The sequence below is a fragment of the Triturus cristatus genome, chromosome 3_1, assembly GCF_964204655.1.
Source record: "Triturus cristatus chromosome 3_1, aTriCri1.1, whole genome shotgun sequence".
Lineage (NCBI taxonomy): Eukaryota > Metazoa > Chordata > Amphibia > Caudata > Salamandridae > Triturus > Triturus cristatus.
Genome location: NC_140583.1, coordinates 804544144 through 804561562, shown reverse-complemented (window position 1 = coordinate 804561562; position 17419 = coordinate 804544144). Strand labels below are relative to the sequence as shown.

The window sequence follows — 17419 nt, the reverse complement described above, 5'->3', positions numbered from 1 at the left end:
TTTTGAAAAGAAACTTTGCCCAAATACTCTGGGACTGGAGTCATATTAGTAAATTAGCCGTCACAGCCTCCACAAAGCTTCTGCTGTTCTGAGGGCGCAACTGAAGTCAAGAAACTCTGCGATATATTTAGATATTTAGAGTTACCCTATGTTCATCCCCTCGACTGCAGAAGTGTGAGTTGGCGGAGTGTGTGTGGTAGTCTGACAACAGATTTTAACTTCATATTCACTCTTCGTCCAGGATCCTTCCATGTGCCCTCTTGGGTGCCTGGGCTGAGGATACATTGGCCGCACTCTTTTAAATTGAAATACAAAACTGCTGGCAGTCACAATCCATAGTACCTCTTTGCTCCTGAGAAGTGCCGGTGCTCTCCCATTAAATGTATTGCATACAGAGCTGAGAAGTGCAGGGACTCTTTCTTTCAAATTAAAGAAGTGCAAGTTCTCAGTACCAGACAGTACCTGCCCATTTAAAGCACTGATTGACAGCACATGCGAAGTAGCAGGCCAGTGTTAAAGTTATGAACAGTTTCTAGTGCAGAGCACAGCATCAACAACTCATATGCTCCCTCGCAGAATACAGACAGGGGTTCGGTGGTAGCAGCAGCAAAACACTCGTGCAAGCTGGACAAATCCCCCATTCTGCTTTAATCTTTTGGAGGCATGTTTCCAACTTCTGCAGATGTCAGACTACTAACTACTTGCCAAGAACACATTTTACCTGCACAGGAGCCTGTTGTGGAGTGGTTTGCACTTTGCACGTGTTGCAATAGAAGTGTAGGAGTGATACTGAGCAGTTCAGGCAGCGTGAGAGAGGAGATGGCGTCCTTGCTGTGGTCCATTCGTCCAACCATTGGTGCTCTTCAGGTCCTTCTTGCTGTGTCACTTATGGCTTCTGTCCACTGCGGGAAGCTGTTGGTGGTGCCACACGATGGAAGTCACTGGCTCAGCATGCGCCTCGTGGTGGAAGAGCTGGGGAGGAGAGGCCACCAGGTGGTGGTAGTTGTGCCAGAGATCAGCCTTGTCTTTGGTGACTCTGAGGGGCAGATGCTGAAGACCTACCGAGTACCGTTCACCAAGGAGCACTTTGATAGCACCGTCAAAGCTGTAGCATTGGATGCGTTTCTTGAGCACCCCTCACAGCATCTAATGTTTTCCATCAGGAGATTGATGACTAACGTCACCGGCATGAGGGTCACTGCCTGCGAGCACCTCCTGCATGACCAGGAGCTGATGGCGTATTTGCGTAATATGGAATCTGAAGCTGTATTAATGGACCCCTTCTATCCATGTGGCACAATTGTTGCTGAGCACCTGTCTCTCCCCACTGTGTACTTTCTTCGTATTATACTTGGCAGGATGGACAAGACAGCATCCCAAAGCTCTAGTCCTTTCTTATATGTTCCAAAGGTGATGTCTACAAACACAGATCGCATGACTTTCTTTCAGTGAATAAATAATCTTAATGGTTGCCCTCTCTGACTACTGGCTTTGCTATACCCTTTATTCTCCATTTGAACGTCTGACTTCCACGTTCCTCCAGAGGGAGGTGACTTACAAAGAGCTGTTTGACCGAGCATCAATCTGGCTAGTGGTATAAGACTTTATCTTTGAGTTCCCGCGTCCTGTCATGCCCAACATGGTCTACATAGGCGGGATCAGCTGTGCCAAGGGAAAGTCTCTGCCTCGGGTAGCTCCTCAAGTTCAGCATCAATTCATTGCCTTACTCACAGTGGTGAAGTTCAACAGGCGCCCTTGGCATCTCATTGGGTATATCTATAGTCAAACATGATGTATGCCTCCACATGCTGGAAATTTATAAGGCAAATAGGGGATCCTAAGAACTTCCAGCCTCAGTCATGCATAACTTAATAATGTCCTAACTTATGCACAGAAGGACACAGTAGCCATTTATAGCTTAGGCCTGTTTTCTTTGGCCCCTTTTGTGGAGGACCTCCTCATTGCATATATTTCACCTGTATGGGGTTCAGAATTATTTTTTTTTTTTTAATTTACATTTTTATTTACCCTTTGTGGAAAATATAGTCCATAAAATGCCTTTCTTTCCTACCAATGGCGTGTGAAAATAGAGTATATTCATACACTTTCCCAAATTTCTTACAGTATTTACCCCTATATTATTCAGGTGTAAAGTTTGCAAATTGATGTCTGTGAATATCCATTAAGTTAGCACTGTGTAAATGTTTTATCCCCACCTGCAAACAGCAACATCCACACAATTAGTTAGCACATAGGTGTACAAACGTTACACATGCTTTGCCTACGTTCGGCGTATTTGGATGACACCTCCACATAATTTACACTAGAAGTTTCTGCCTTTGTGAAGAACCACCAAGTCAAGCTTAAGTGAGTTTGAAATTTTTTCCATGCAGAAGTTCCACTTACTCATGGATATATCTTTGTGAATTGGACTCTACAAAAGCAGACTGAAGCACAGCTCTGATACAGTTATTATCGATTACGAGATATTAAGGTGATCAATAGCCCTAGCACTGGAACTAGGGGTGTAGAAGGTGTTGCAGAACCCCTATGAAACCAGAAAAAGTTTGGATAGTTTGGAAAACAAATTTGTTTTCTTGCAGCATGTGTTGTATTTTTAAAGATAGACTGTCACATATGCCCCATTCCTTTAGTGTGGTGATGTTCTTGGCCAGCACACCACTATAAAAATGGTTCCAGCATCACTGAAGGTAACCTTCCAGAGGTTCTCCATGATTAGAAAGTGCCCATTGATTGAGGTTCCACTTTTGTTCTTCCATTATTAAGCTATGAAGTACCACGGCTGCTAGTGCCATACAATCCAGCCTCACTGAGCTAAGAGTTGGACTGATGTGGTTTGTCTGTTGTTTTCAAGTGGATTCTAACTTTTTTAATTCAGAGCCAACATTATCCCTCCAGGTCAGGTAAACCATAGACATAAATGGTTGCTTAGGGACTAATCCCAGACCCTTTCCGATGTATGCTGACAGCAGTTTAAGTTGGGTGATTTCCTTCATCAGCTTTTTGGTACTGGGGTGCTGTGGTCTGAGCGCACTAGCCTGATAAGGAAGTGTGCAACATGGTTGTGAGCCCTTTGCAGCACATATATAGGTGTTGGGATGAAGCCACGCATAGATTGTAATTGCATTTATGTAGCGGTTACTGCTCCTGATGGGAGCCCCTCATTGCCTCAAGGGGACTCAATCCCACATCAGGCCCAGCGGCTGTCTTGCAGCCAACGTTAATAACCGTGCCAGGACACGCATAAAAGCAACAATGCAATAAAATGCAATACCAGCATTTGTAAAGCGCACAGCTACCTCGGGAGAGGTGTCCCGGCGCTGGGGGCCGTTGAGAAGATTAAGCGAGCTGTTGCCCAGAGTCACATGGAGCTGGGCTAACCTGCCTCCGGCACCAGGGATCGAACTGTTAACCCCGTGGTCTGGAGTCAGGCACCCTGGCCGCTGTGCCAAGCAGCTCAGGGCTCCAACAGCGTGGGAGCCCGCCATTGCCAGATGGGGACTCCATCCCCCATCAGGCCCAGTGGCTGCTTAGCCGCCAACTTCATCATTGCGCCAGGAGATGCATAAAACCAGCTCGGGGCTACCACAGCGTGGGAGCCCGCCATTGCCAGATGGGGACTCCATCCCCCATCAGGCCCAGTGTCTGTTGAGCCGCCAACTTCATCATTGCGCCAGGAGGTGCATAAAACCAGCTCGGGGCTATCGCAGTGCGGAAGCTTGCATTGCCATAAGGGGACTCCATCCCCCATCAGGCACAGCGGCTGTCTTGCCGCCAGTGCAGGACACGCCCGGGCCAAGGGCGGGCCCATCTACAGCCGTCCGCGGCCGGCAGAGGCTGAGCTGGGCCAGGTCCCTTGGCCCCTTGACTTGACGGCCCTTGGTCTAGCCTGTGACGCCTTAAACACACCCCAAGGAACCTATAGAAGACTTGTTGCTCCAGGATAAGGTCATCAATCACCCACCCTCAAGTGAGTTCTTGTCCACTATATGTGACACTGACGTTGCTGTTTTCCTTCTCCTTTTCTACCTTCTTCTGGAAGTTAGAGGCATTCTTAGCTGATTATACGCAAAATGGGGAAGAGGAAAGCGGGTCCCGTAAGCTCCCCACAGGGCCCCAAACATGGCACTATTGACTCTTTTCATGCTAAAGCAGTGGGGGCAATCACACAAGAAATAGATAGGGCGGAGAGGCGCCATTCTGTGAATACAGGTGGAGTTTTGCCTTCCCTGCTGGATGAGCCTCTGTGCTCAGTAAATGACTACTTATCGGAGGGAACCATTTGGCATTCCCAGGAGCGAGCCGCGGTCTCTGGCTCCGGCTTGAGCAAAGCTACCCCAGGTCACAACACTCACAATAGGAGCCCCAATGCCGCCCTTCATCATGCAGACCTGAACGTCCCTCCGGCTCCTGAGAAGTCGCGGAGAGTAAACAAAGTAGAGACTTAAAAGATTGGTGCGGGTGTGGTCAATGTTGACACGAAGAGTACTGAAGATTTTTGGGACTTTTTCAAACAAAATATCGCAGAAGTTTTGTCTGGCTTACTGTCTGCGTTTTGCACTGAAATCGCCAAAGCTTTGACAGAATCTAACGCTATATTGGGAGGTGTTAAAAAAGTGTTGGTCTCCCTCCAGCAGGTCCCTCAGACCGCTGCTACGAAACCACAAGCAGCACCATCCATAAATATCCTTCCAGGGGTCCCCTCTGCCGTTCAGACCCCCGCAGTGCCGTTCAGTGCCTCAGGGCCCATGGAAAAAGGCTCTGTTCCCCCAACCTGACTATCTCTTGCTCTCTATAGAAGCCAGGTTCGTACTCTACGATTCCCTCCCCCACAACACCAAGCAGCACATGTAGATAGCTCACCTGCTCTAAACAGTAACAACTTGCCAGTTTTAGACCTCCCTCCAGCCTGTCGCCCTTAAACAGTGGTCCTGGCAGGGGTACCAGCCCTCAGTACCCTGAGGGACGAGTCTACCATGCAGCTAATTAATAAGGCGTCTCATTAGTTGAGCAAACACGCTAGGTTTAACATGGCAGATTATGAGCACATCATGATGGCTAGGTGGGTCTCTTGGATTGGGCGCTCTAGGAATATATTTGACGGTGATTGTGTGGTAATCACGCTTAGAATTCACGAATTGGCTCGTGAGATCGTACACCATACCTCTCAATCATTTTTCTTGGATTCAGGTATAAAGCCAAAGCCATAGTTTTTTTATAGACCCCCCCCCCACCTGCCACAATCCCCCTAGTAACTGTATAAATGTGGAAGAGTGTGTTTCTTCCGTAGGGGGGTATCTATGTCACTCATCCGTTTCTCTCCCCTGAGGGATCTCAATGAGATAGATTGACAGCAAGAGTGTGTGGGTGTGGGGTGTAAACTGCAATATGCCCATTGAGAATAGTGAGGAAAACGGGCAGAAACATAGATCCCCATTGTAGTCCTAAGCGTTATAACAGTAGGGAGTTTGACACCTGGGGGGGGAGGGCCCTTCGGCCACACTATATACACAGACACGGGCCAGCGGGACTCACTTAAATATTATTTTCTGGAACGTGGCTGTTCTTGCTTCAAAATTCTCAGATGGCCATAGGCCCGCCTTTATTAGTCATTTTCCCATAATTTGTTTACAGGAAACGTGAGAGTGTGAAGATATCGTCTTTCTTGAGGGATATAAAACAGTCTTTTGTCCGGCAGAGGGCTCTAGAATTGGGCATGCAAGAGGGGGCTTAATTATATTGGTAGACCTGAAGATTCATGGAATTATGAAGCCCTTGGCATGGGATTTCTTAGTCATCCTTGGATTTACATTAACGACCAAATCATATAGATATGCTCTAATTAACTTTTATAATGCAAAACGGCACCATCGTGAGTCGGCAAGTATTTTAGAGCTAAGAGGGTATTTCGAGCAACTACAGGGGGAAGGTTTGTCGCAGGTTCATTTAACCCTAGTGGGAGATTTCAATTGTCATTTGTGCTCCAACATAGACATGAACTCCCAAGACTGGCCTATCTGCACCATCAGTGAGGGGCTGCACATGGAACACACAGATGTAGGGCGGGAATTGAATGTCCTCCTTAACAATCATGGTTTAACACACACACTGGAACTGATTGTTAACCCTTTGGGTTCTCTTCTCCTGCCAACCTACAAAGGCAGGGGTTGTTCAACAATCATTGATTTTATCTTTGTGTCAACAGCCCTGAGGAGGGTTATGTCTCTATGTAGTATCCTTCACAGTCCAATCAGTGACCACAACCCACTGACAATGGCGCTTGAAGCCCGAGGACATCAGTCTGCACAGGGCAGTACAAATTGGGGCATGATCTCTGCCACGGACCGAGAAAGGCGTTTCAGGTGGTCACAAGTGGATGTTACCAATTCTAATAGATCCTTGTTCAGTAACAGCCAGCAGGAGATTCTGACCTGTTTAGACCTGCAAGCCTCGGGGAAGAAACTATTCAGGCATTTATTGCCCTTGCAAACTCAATTGATGTACTGCTAACAGTCCCGGTATTCCCCCGTGTGGCAGCCCCAAAATGGTTTGACAGCGAGTGCTCCAGGGCTCTTAGAGACCTGAAAATAGTCTTGAAGCAGACTCCATGAGATAGAGCCCAGGTGGCAGCCAGCCGTAGCATCTACAAGCAGACGGTTAAGAGGCGTAAACGTCAACTGCAACAATTAGCCTGAGAAGATCTAGTCGAGGCATGTCATAAAAGGGTAAGTACTAGTTTCTTGAGGGTCATCAATAATCCCCATTTCTCTGACCCGGATAAACCAAGGTTAAGTTACAACATTCCCTCAGATATATGGAAGGATCACTTTGAGGCAGTATACAAACATGCCCTAGTGAGTCAAACGCACAGAACCCAATTCCCGAAAAAAGGCCCCGGGACCCGATGGGATTCCTCCCGACCTCTTTTGTTATAATTCGGAGGTATGGGCTCTCCTCTTAGTTAGGGTCTTAAACGCAGCAGTATCATCATTTATCCCATTGTCTTGGTCCTCTGCCATCATCGTTTCGATCTTTAAGAAGGGAGATATGAATAGCCCACACTGTTATTGTCCTATATCTCTTATAGGCACCACAGCGAAAGTCCTTGGGCGGGTTCTCCTTAATAGGCTGTCAGATTGGGCAGACGCCAATCGAATAATCTCAGAGGTGCAGTATGGGTACCAGGTTGGAAAATCCACCACAGACGAGTGTCTTAACCTTTACCTTTTAACTGCTAAATATACTTTAGCTAAACCAGGTGTGTTGTTCCTGGGTTTCATGGATCTTACCGCGGCTTTTGATCGGGTGAACCACAATAAGCTTTGCAAACTGCTTGGGGATTTGGGGGTCGACGTGGCGATAATCAATGTGCTAATATCCCTTCATTCTAATACCACTGCTGTAATTAGATATACCCAGGAGGGGAATACCACCGATCATTTCAAATGCTCAAGCGGAGTTATGCAGGGATTTATATTAGCCCCTTTTCTGTTTACCTTGAATATTAATGGTGTAGATGCATCCTTGATGGCCCTACAGGCCAATACCCCTAGGATAGGTGCAAGACTGGTCCCCGTTCTATTGTATGCGGATGACGCAGTTCTTCTCTAGCGTACAGCGAGGGGCTTGCAGATCTTACTTGACCCGTTCATGTCTTTTAGGAAGAAAATGGATCTGTCACCGAACCTATCCAAATCGGATGTCATGGACATCGGTAAACAGAGTACCAGACATAATTCTTACAAACTTTGCACACACAGTTTAGCAAAAGTCCCTGCTTTCTCCTGTCTGGGCATCTTATTTGACGAGAAACGTAACTTTAAAAACCTACAGGAGGGGAAGCTTGTAGAAATGGTGAGATTCACGGGAGCAATTGCAAACTATTCCCACAAACTGGGCACTTGGTCCCCGGAGATAGTTTTTAAACTTTATCACTCTTTCTGTATTTCCAAAGTTCTATACGGCAGCGAGGTTTAGGGGTACACGGTGGTTAGTAAACTCCAAACTGCAGAAACCAAATATTTTAGATGCATCTTGAAAGTCCCACTGAGCACTCCCTCACTCTATACATGAGGAACTAGGGACCTGGTACATTATGGACATGGTTGCGGTTAAACCCTTGTTGTGTTGGGTGAAGATCTGGTCAAATGAGGAGGCAGGTTTTAACAGACTTGCAATTCAGGACTGCCTCTCCCTTGACCACGCACTTAAAATACCCTGGTTGAAATACATTAAGGATACCTTTACTGCCTTAGGAAGAGCAAATTTGTTTTCCAGATATGACAATATAAAGCCGCAGGATGAGAACATCATTAAAGAGCTGTTTGTTAAACATGCTGCAGCTCACCGCGAGGCACAGGAAATTAGAAAACCCTTGGTAAGAGAGCACATTTAGATACAATCTGTGCAAGGAATGGAGCCCTACTCATCTGTTTTAACAAGTGCGCACAGTAGATTTTTAATTACTCGTTTAAGACTGAATCAAATTCATCATCTATTGGCTTCCCCCTCTGGTTTTGTTTTACATGGAAGATAGAGGTGCCTGTGGCTGCGACTCAAGGTCTCCACAGGATACCCTTTTATCTATTTTGTAAGTATTTCTCACATCCTACAGGAGTGTTTCTCAAAGGGCTTTTAAAAGAACTTGGATTTAGTCAGGTCTATGTTCCCTTATTGTTTTTACAGCTTTTACCTAATGTAAACACTCTTTTTTTGTGTCAGTAATTTTTGAAGAGCTGCCCTAAGGTTGAGATGCACTAGATGTGATTAACGGTTACTTCCCCCTTGTGTATTTGCAAATTGTCATGCTGCTACGAATGTAATGTACCCTTGCTGCTTAATGTGGTCTTATTTATTCGTTACCCTGAGTCTGTCATTCTCTGCTTGTTGCTCTTTAGCTTTTGTTTTATTGTTTTAGCTGTCTGTTGGATATTATGTAAATTTGTATATATGGCCATAGTGTAGTTCACAAGTGGATTTGATGTGCTGTTTTTTATCTTTTTAAAACTGTCTCTTTTTATAGGTGTATTGACTGCTGAATAAAGATTATTATTATTATTATTATTATTACTCCTGATGAGGCGTTGAAGCGTTTTTTCGGTGAGTAGCACGCTACTCCGGAACCCAAAAGGATTAGTGGTGATTTAGTATAGTGAAATATGAAATTAAGTTTGAGCAGTGGATATATTAGTCTGTTATTTTGATTGAGAAGGATAGAAGAGGGAAAAGTTTGCATTTATGTAGCGCTTGCTACCTCTGATGAGGTGTTGAATTGCTTTTTTCGAATAGCACGCTACTCCGGAACCCAAACAGGATTAGTGGTAAATTAGTCTAGGGAAATATGAAACTAATTTGAGTGGTGGATATGTTAGTCTGTTTTTTGGATTGAAAGGATAGTTGAGGGATGGGTATGGATTTATACAGTGCTTGCTACCCCTGATGAGGTGTTGAAGCATTTTGGAGACAAACAGAAAAATTAGAAACATAGCCAGCACATGCGGAATAATTAAGGACCCAATGAAGAATATCCAGTGTGAAACGGCCAACAGACCCAATATGAAAAATCCCAGAAAAAGGCCGTACAGTCCACTAATGGACCGTTCCCCTAGAGCCTAGACCCAAAAAAGAATAGAGAATTGGGGTCCAGAGTGGTCAGAAAGGTGTGGCTGAATGCTTACATGGACTAACGGCAAATACTGTGGAATAGCCAGCTTTAGATTAAGCAAGAAAAAAATGCAGCTTGGCCAAAAAGGGTCCCGCCTCGAAGGGAGGAACCCCTGCAAGAAAACAAATCAAATAAGTGAGATCTTCTAAAAAGGAGGCATTTAACACTGAAAGCACTAAGCATGAATAAAGGCAAAGGAAAGTGCTCAAAATCATTGTTCAACATGGGACGTCCCTTAATGTCCAGTTAGGAGCAGAGTGGAGTACTGATACTGGTACAGTGTTTGCCTGGAGGGTTGTGTTCAATACCCTCCTGGAGCGTGTGTCCAAGGTGCGGTGTGAGAGGTGAAGCTGATTTTAAATTTGCTAAATCGTTGTGTCTTTTTACATTGCGCTGCTTGCACAGGGGAATTTTGCTGCTTTTCTTTTAAAATACATTTTAACAAATACCGCATTACGAACTTACCTCCGTATAGACTTGCCCTCCCCCCCCGGTGCCTGAAGCAGAAGCCGGCCTTCGCATGCCGGTTGGGTACGGTGGCTGAAGCCGTTGAGCGGCGGCCATTGTGGGGTTAGCGGTCTAGCTGCGGGCCAGGTATTTAATCAGATGCTGATGCGACCGCGCAGCGGGCGCGCCGCTGGCGCGCCAAAGGCAATCCCATCTGCGCCCATCCACGCTCGGCTCGGGCTCAGGAACCCTGTCTCCTCGTCGTCAGATGCTTTGAGGTATTCCAGGGACACCTTATGGAAACTGAACCCATTAAAAGGCAAGTTATGCTGCCCCAGATTCTCACCAAGTATTACACCAGAAGCCATGTCCAAACACTGTATAATCTGCTCTTGCTCGCTCCCTCCTATCCTGGCGTCTCCAAGTAAAACCCTTACCTATGGCATAGTGGGAGCAGAGATACCTAGGATTGAACACAAATTCAAATGCCTACTTTTAAATGCAAGATCTTGAGTTAAACACAGTGAGGAATGTTCCCTATTAATGGAGGATCACAACGTTAAGATGGCCTTTAGCACAGAGGTCTGGACAGACAGTGCCTCCGGGCCAGACATTATTAAAGCCTCCCTCCCAGATTTTCTTTGTCACACACTCGATCGTCCGCTAAGGAAAGGAGGTGGGTTGGCCGTCATCTACCACAAAAGTCTGAATCCCACATTTGAGGCAGCCTCCAATAGTTCTTGTGAGGCCTTGTCAGTTATCGTGCGGTATGGACCACATGACACTTTCAAGGCGATGCTCATCTACCGTCCCCCAGGCCCCAAAGGCAGTTTCATGGAATCAGTCGGATCACTGTTGGAGGAGGGTCTTTGTGCCAAATCCTTCATCTCACATGTACATTGCACTCTACACTATGTTAGGTGATTTCAGTTTTCACCTAGAGGACTCCACCAATCCTGACATGGCCAGGCTGTCAGAAATCATGGGTGATGGGGACCTCCTGCAACAGGTATTTGGCCCCACCCACAAGGCTGGCCACACCCTAGATGGTATCTTCACATTTTTTTCCAGACTCTCCATCTTGGACATCCTGCCACTTCCTTGGACTGATCATTCCGCCATTATTTTTGTAATTGATCGTTCCCCCACTCCACTATCTCACTCTAAGCCCAGGGAAAAGATAGCTATCCGGACGTGGAAAAACATCAACTCGTCCAATTTGGATAAAGCCTTGACCGATTCAGTCCCCTATCTGCCACCAAATATAGAGGAAGCAACAGCAGCCTATGAGGACTGGATCAATGCGGCCTGTCATAACCTGGCCCCGGTCAAATGGTGCCTCCCCAGACGCATGTTACCTTCTGCACCTTGGTTCTCTCATAACCTCCAGGGGCTTAAATCAGAGCGTAAAAGATTGGAGCGCATCTGGAGAAATGGTTACAATCCGACAAATAGGGAACACTACAGATCCTGCCTCACAGCCTACATAACAAGCATTTACAATGCAATGGTCTCGGCATTGTTAAAGTTAGAGCTATTGGCATTGCTCATGACATTATTTTTGTTTATGTTTTTAAAACGTTTAAAGAAACGGCATTGTTATTTACAATGTCAATAGCTTAATCTCTCTCAAATGCGAGACCTATTTTTGTGCAGGTTTCCTTCCTGCACAAAAATATTCATCCCCTCAACGCAGGCACCCTTGCACCATGGTACAAAGGTACCTGTGTTGGCACACGGCAGCCAATCATGCGCCAGTGCAGGGGAAAAGGACAGGAATGCGTCGTATCTGATAGATATAGTGCATTCCTGCCCTTTTCGTTTGCCATAGGGCAGAGCAGCAAAAGCAGATAACAGCAAAGCACATTGGTAAGACCTCACGTTGCTGAGTCTGGCCATCAGGGAAGCAAGCACGCGTTGTGTGGTCATTCTCCGCTTGCGATATTGTCCATCAACATCTATGCGATACTGACGGCATAGAAAGAGATGTCAGACTAATTGAGAGAATGTTACAATTCAAAAAAATGGGTGCAAGTACGGGCTTAACCATAAAATTGCTCCAATCCAAGATGGCCGCTATCAGTATTCTAATGTGGAAGTATTCCGGTCGAATTAGCAGAAATGTTTTTTTTGGGCAAAATTTGACCTGCTATAAACAACTGGATGCGACTCAATTCAAATTACGCACTAGGCAAGAGCAATATGCTGTCTAAAAGAAAAAGAAACAACATCCTGGAAAAAGCAAACACTCATAGGGAATGAAAGATTAAATAAAGCATGTAAAATGTAAGCAGAAACAACATGGTGAACTTAACGCCTTTACAGTCATAATGCAGAAATCAACGAGTATTTTTCCCTGAAAACTACAGGGCCCAGAAAGGACCCATTTCAATGTCCACTGCTTATATGCTTACAAAACGTAAGCAGCCTGGTTTAAAAAGACCACATTCGTGAACACAAAGCCGCCGTATACATTTTGTTTTCCAATCCACCCATCAACCAGGTATTGCAGTACCTCCAGGTTTGGCGCACTTCCCCACAAGGGAAAAAACAGAACTTCACTGCAAACTCAGTAAAGTGACGCTAATGTTTTTGGGGTTTGAATAAAACCAATATGGCCACTTTAAGAACACTCCGTCTTGTTTTTTTTATTGATTTTTCATATTATGAACCTTTTATTTCTGAGGCTGCACTTTGCAATAGAAAAATGTACAAACGGCATTTCCAGAAAAAGTTTTTTTTTGCATCCATTTCACAGAGGAACAAATGAACGACAGGAAGAAAGAGAGGGTGAGAACCATTTCTTGAGTCATGGTTTTCGGTAAGTGAGGAGGAGTTAGAGAGGGAATAAGAGTAAGAAAGGGTGGGGGGGCAGCTGCCAGCGGCAGAGCAGAAGCTGATATTACAATTTCTAGTGGTGTTGACTCATTCCGCCGAGTGGACGACATCTCACACATCTGCCATTGCTTGGTAGTGAATACATAGGGTTTTGGTACAGTTCCTACGAGGGAAACTCGATATAAGGCTCCACTGTGAAGAGGACACCACATAATGTATGGCTTTTTTCACTTCTACTAGCGGGTTATTATTCACGCTTTGTAGGTCGGATTATGAGCATCTGTTTCCAAAGTATGTACCCAAAAGTATGATGGCAAGCATTCTAAACTCTCCACAAGACAGCATGTTTATGTAAAGACAAGTTTAACTGAACTAGACCTGTATTATCTTTTCAAACTCTCACGCTTTTCACCCAACAGTCCACATCCGCGTCAAACTACAACCAACACCAATTTCGACCACACACACACACACAAAGGAAACCCAGGAACCAGATGACCATCGGATCGCAGCGGAACCTAGTCCTGCCGATAAACGTTCATTTAACGATACAAGTGAAGTAAACTTACATGGCAACCCAAAAAGCCCTTACAACGCAATATACCCCCGCTCCCAAGCAGTCAGTAGTATGTTTACACACAATGGTGTTTTAACAAAATACACGCAGGATCTGTGATGGTTATAGTATGTAGTTTCCGTATAAGAAATACTGTATTTAGGATCGTACAGTCTGCAGACTTCTTTAGCATCCGCAAAACATACAAGGTGGTTCCATCCGAGCACACCGCGTCCTGGCACGAGATGGACCTCCCCACAGCCCGACCAGAGTCAAACATACGGCACTTCCTGCAGAGTCACTAATCAGACCGGAAGACCTTCGCTGCATGTCCCTTCCCACTACTTCTTTTTGCATATTTATAAAGCGTGAACTAAACCCGAAGGTATTGGAGCGATTTACATAGCACCGCATTTACATTACACATTCAGGCACGGGGAGATTAAGTGATTTGCCCAGAATCACAGCATGTGGACGCGACCTCGAGGCTCGAACTCTAGTTTCCAGCACCAAAGTCGGCAGTTTAAGCCGACGGACCACATCCTCGCCACTACCCGATGAAGCGATGCCTGTACCTCCGATGACCGCCTCTCCCTCAACGAGAGCGTGATGCCCACCCCGAGTGTACCCTGCAGCCCTTGAATGTTTGGCCCTCGGTCCCGCAGAGTAACGAAAGCATCACGACCATGTCGGTGGACCCTGAAAGCCCTGGACGCGGGCCCCGTGGGCTCACCCCGCAGTCCCTCGTCCCGCGACACAATGATGCTGCTCTACACCCCGCCTACTGTCCTCACCGCCAGATCCGGTACTCGCCTACTACACCCAGTCGCCCCTAGGACCCTCCGACATGGCACAACAGTTTTTTTTTTTTTTTTTCAAATGTAGAACAGAACTTTAACCAAAACCCATTTTCATTCATATCTTTGCGATGGTTCAGGACACTCAACTTTTACCATTCTATCATTTTTATTGGAATACAATTCTAACATTTATTAGCATTTTTCTTTTTCATGTAGCAGCCCTGTTTAGAGATGACCATTTACTGTGTGTGATCACTCAGTTACAACACATGTGGCTTAAGCTTCACACCACAGACCTCGAGTTGGGCCTTCGCTGCTCAGACAAATTACTCAGGAAGTGCAAATGTGAAAGGTATGGCAACACCTGTGCGCAGATTCCATTTAATCGCTTAACGATTTCAGCCTGCTTGTGCATTTCAATGTTTAGCCCGTATGACATCTCATAGTACATAACATAGTGACGCTGCATTTCGGACTTCTCGCTGGCCAGTTTATCACACTCCAACTTCAAGCTGTGATATTGTGCTTGGAGAAGTTGGAACTCGTCTTTAATCCGGTCACAGGAGTCGGAGGTGGTGAACTTCAGCTGCTGTGGCAGGTGAGACGAGCCCGAGTGCCGGCTTTGTGAAAACATCATGTCCGTCGGGCGGTGTCCGGGAGGGGGGTCGGCGTCTCCCCGTGGCTCCCCTGGCGCTCTCCCTGGCTGGCCTCGTTCGCTGTCCCCCGCCTCCGCTCTCCGCCTCTCACTGCGGCGCAGGTTCCCGTAATGGCGGCTCAGGAAGGGCACAACAGTTTTAAATAACGAATTTCGAACTCTGACTTAAGAAGAAGATCCTGTATTGTTTGTCAGACAGAATGTGGAAAGGGCTGGGGGGCGCAACAACGGCCGGATGCTGTGGAATAGCAACGAGACCTCTCTCCACCACCGCTCCCACCCCCTGCACGATCTCAGCTTCCCCTCCACCAGCCATTTAATAATAAAAAAAGAACAAAACTAACCTTTAAACATCTACGACGAGGGCACCGGAAGACACGACCGCCTTTCTCCGAGGCACAGCAGAAAATGCCTCGGAGAAACGCCACGTCCTTTTCGGATTTGGGGGCGTGTTTTGCTGTTGTCTCCTCCCTGAGACTTCTCGCAAAAAACACGCCCCCGATCCGAAAAGGACGGGGCTTCAACGGAGTGACTGGACCTCTTCTCCAGTGGCTGGCCAGCATTTAAGAGGCCAGCCAATGGAGAACAGGAGAGAAGAGGGGCGGGTGCAAGCCCCTCTTCTCAAAGTCACTCAAACTCATTAAATCTCGGAGCGAGACTGCGCAAGCGCAGCCTTTCGCAGCCGAGACCTAAAAACGTTGCAGGAAGAAAAAAAGGCGTACTTTTCTGATAAGATTACTGAAGCCAAATCCTCTGCTAAGGAACTTTTCAGAACCGTAACTAAGCTTTTGGCCCCCTCAAAGCCCATCCTGCATAGCAAACTTGAATTTTGCAACATCTTAGCTTCTTTCTTTTTAAACAAAGTGGAAGTTATTTTCTCATCCTTTAATAATCAACTGGGAACTCCCTGTGTGGGGGGGGTCCTGAGACTATGCCAACCAACAATGCCCCCACATTTAACAACTTTACCCCTCTGGCTAACCATGAGGTGGCCAATCTGCTGATGGGTTGCAGATCTGGCTCCCCTAAGGATCCTTGTCCAGCCACAATAATAAAAATGTCTCCGGAAATCATCACCAGTACCCTCACCCCGTTACTTAACCTGATAATGGAGACCGGCCATTACCCTATATTCTGGAAAACAGCTTCCATTTTACCTCTTATAAAAAAAAACCCAATCTAGAGCCAAAAGACCCCAATAACTATAGGCCTATCTCCCGCCTACCCCTTCTGGCCAAAATTATGGAGAAGGCCATGAACACGCAATTAAGCCTGTTCCTGGAGACAAACAATCTACTGGACTGCTCACAGTATGGGTTCCGTGCTGGGCACAGCACGGAATCAGCCTTGATAAAAGCAATGGAAGAGGTCCGGGAGGCCGTTGATCAGGGAGGTTCAGCCATTCTTATCATGCTGGATTTGTCAGCGGCCTTCGATATGGTACACCATGAGGTGTTGCTGGGCCGATCATCGAAGGCCGGGGTCCAAGGCTGTGCCTTGAACCTACTAAAATCCTTCTTGACAAACAGAATACAAACAGTGGATCTAGGAGAGGATAATTCTGAGCCATTTGTACTTCCCTGCGGAGTTCCGCAGGGATCCTCCCTTAGCCCCACGCTTTTTAATATTTATGTGAAATCTCTGGCTGCCCTTATACGATCGTTCGGCCTATTTTTAACCTCCTACGCCGATACACAGATAGTGTTATCTCTACAAAGAGGCAAGGAAGCGGCAAAGGCCTCTAGCTGCCATTACTGGCTGGATGTCCGCTAATTGCCTGAAGCTAAACGCAGGCAAGATGAGGTGATCATATTCGGGAATAATCCTAACCTCTGGACCCCGGCCTGGTGGCCCAGTGAGATGGGCCTCCCTCCTCCACCAGCACCGAAAGTAAAAAACCTGGGTGTGATTGTAGATAATACTCTTTCATTTGGGGACCAGGTTAGTAGAGTGGTGTCTACATGTTTTTTCATTGTAAGAACTCTGAAAAAAATCAAACCCTTCCTAACAGCTGAAAGCTTCAGATCCGTAGTATCCGCTTTAGTTCTGTCCCGTCTGGACTACTGTAACAGCCTGTATCTGACAATCCATAAAAAACACCTTAACAGACTCCAGATGGTACAGAATGCGGCAGCAAGGTTGCTCACGGATACTCCAAGGTACGTGTCAATCAGGAACGGTCTACGAGATCTTCACTGGCTCCCTATTAAACAACGGGTCCTTTTTAAGGCCCTCTGTACCGTATATAAGTCCCTACAGGGATCTGGGCCATTTGACCTCAGAGAACGCTTCCAGTGGTATGTCCCTAGGAGAACATTGCGTTCTATGGAAGCTAAGTGGGCAGCCGTCCCTAGGGCAAAAAAGGCCAACTGGGGCGGAAAGAGCTTTGTGCTCAAAGCCACCAACGCCTGGAACGAACTTCCATTTTTTCTAAGGTC

The 17419-nt window shown here is 46.4% G+C and overlaps 1 protein-coding gene and 1 pseudogene across 4 annotated transcripts in view; both read left to right on the top strand.

Moving 5' to 3' along the window:
* The window catches only part of LOC146861075 (UDP-glucuronosyltransferase 1A1-like), a 444482-nt gene that overhangs the window by 264820 nt on the left and 162243 nt on the right, over window positions 1–17419 (top strand). The window lies entirely within an intron of this gene.
* On the top strand, window positions 814–1792 carry LOC146861076 (UDP-glucuronosyltransferase 1A1 pseudogene; annotated as a pseudogene).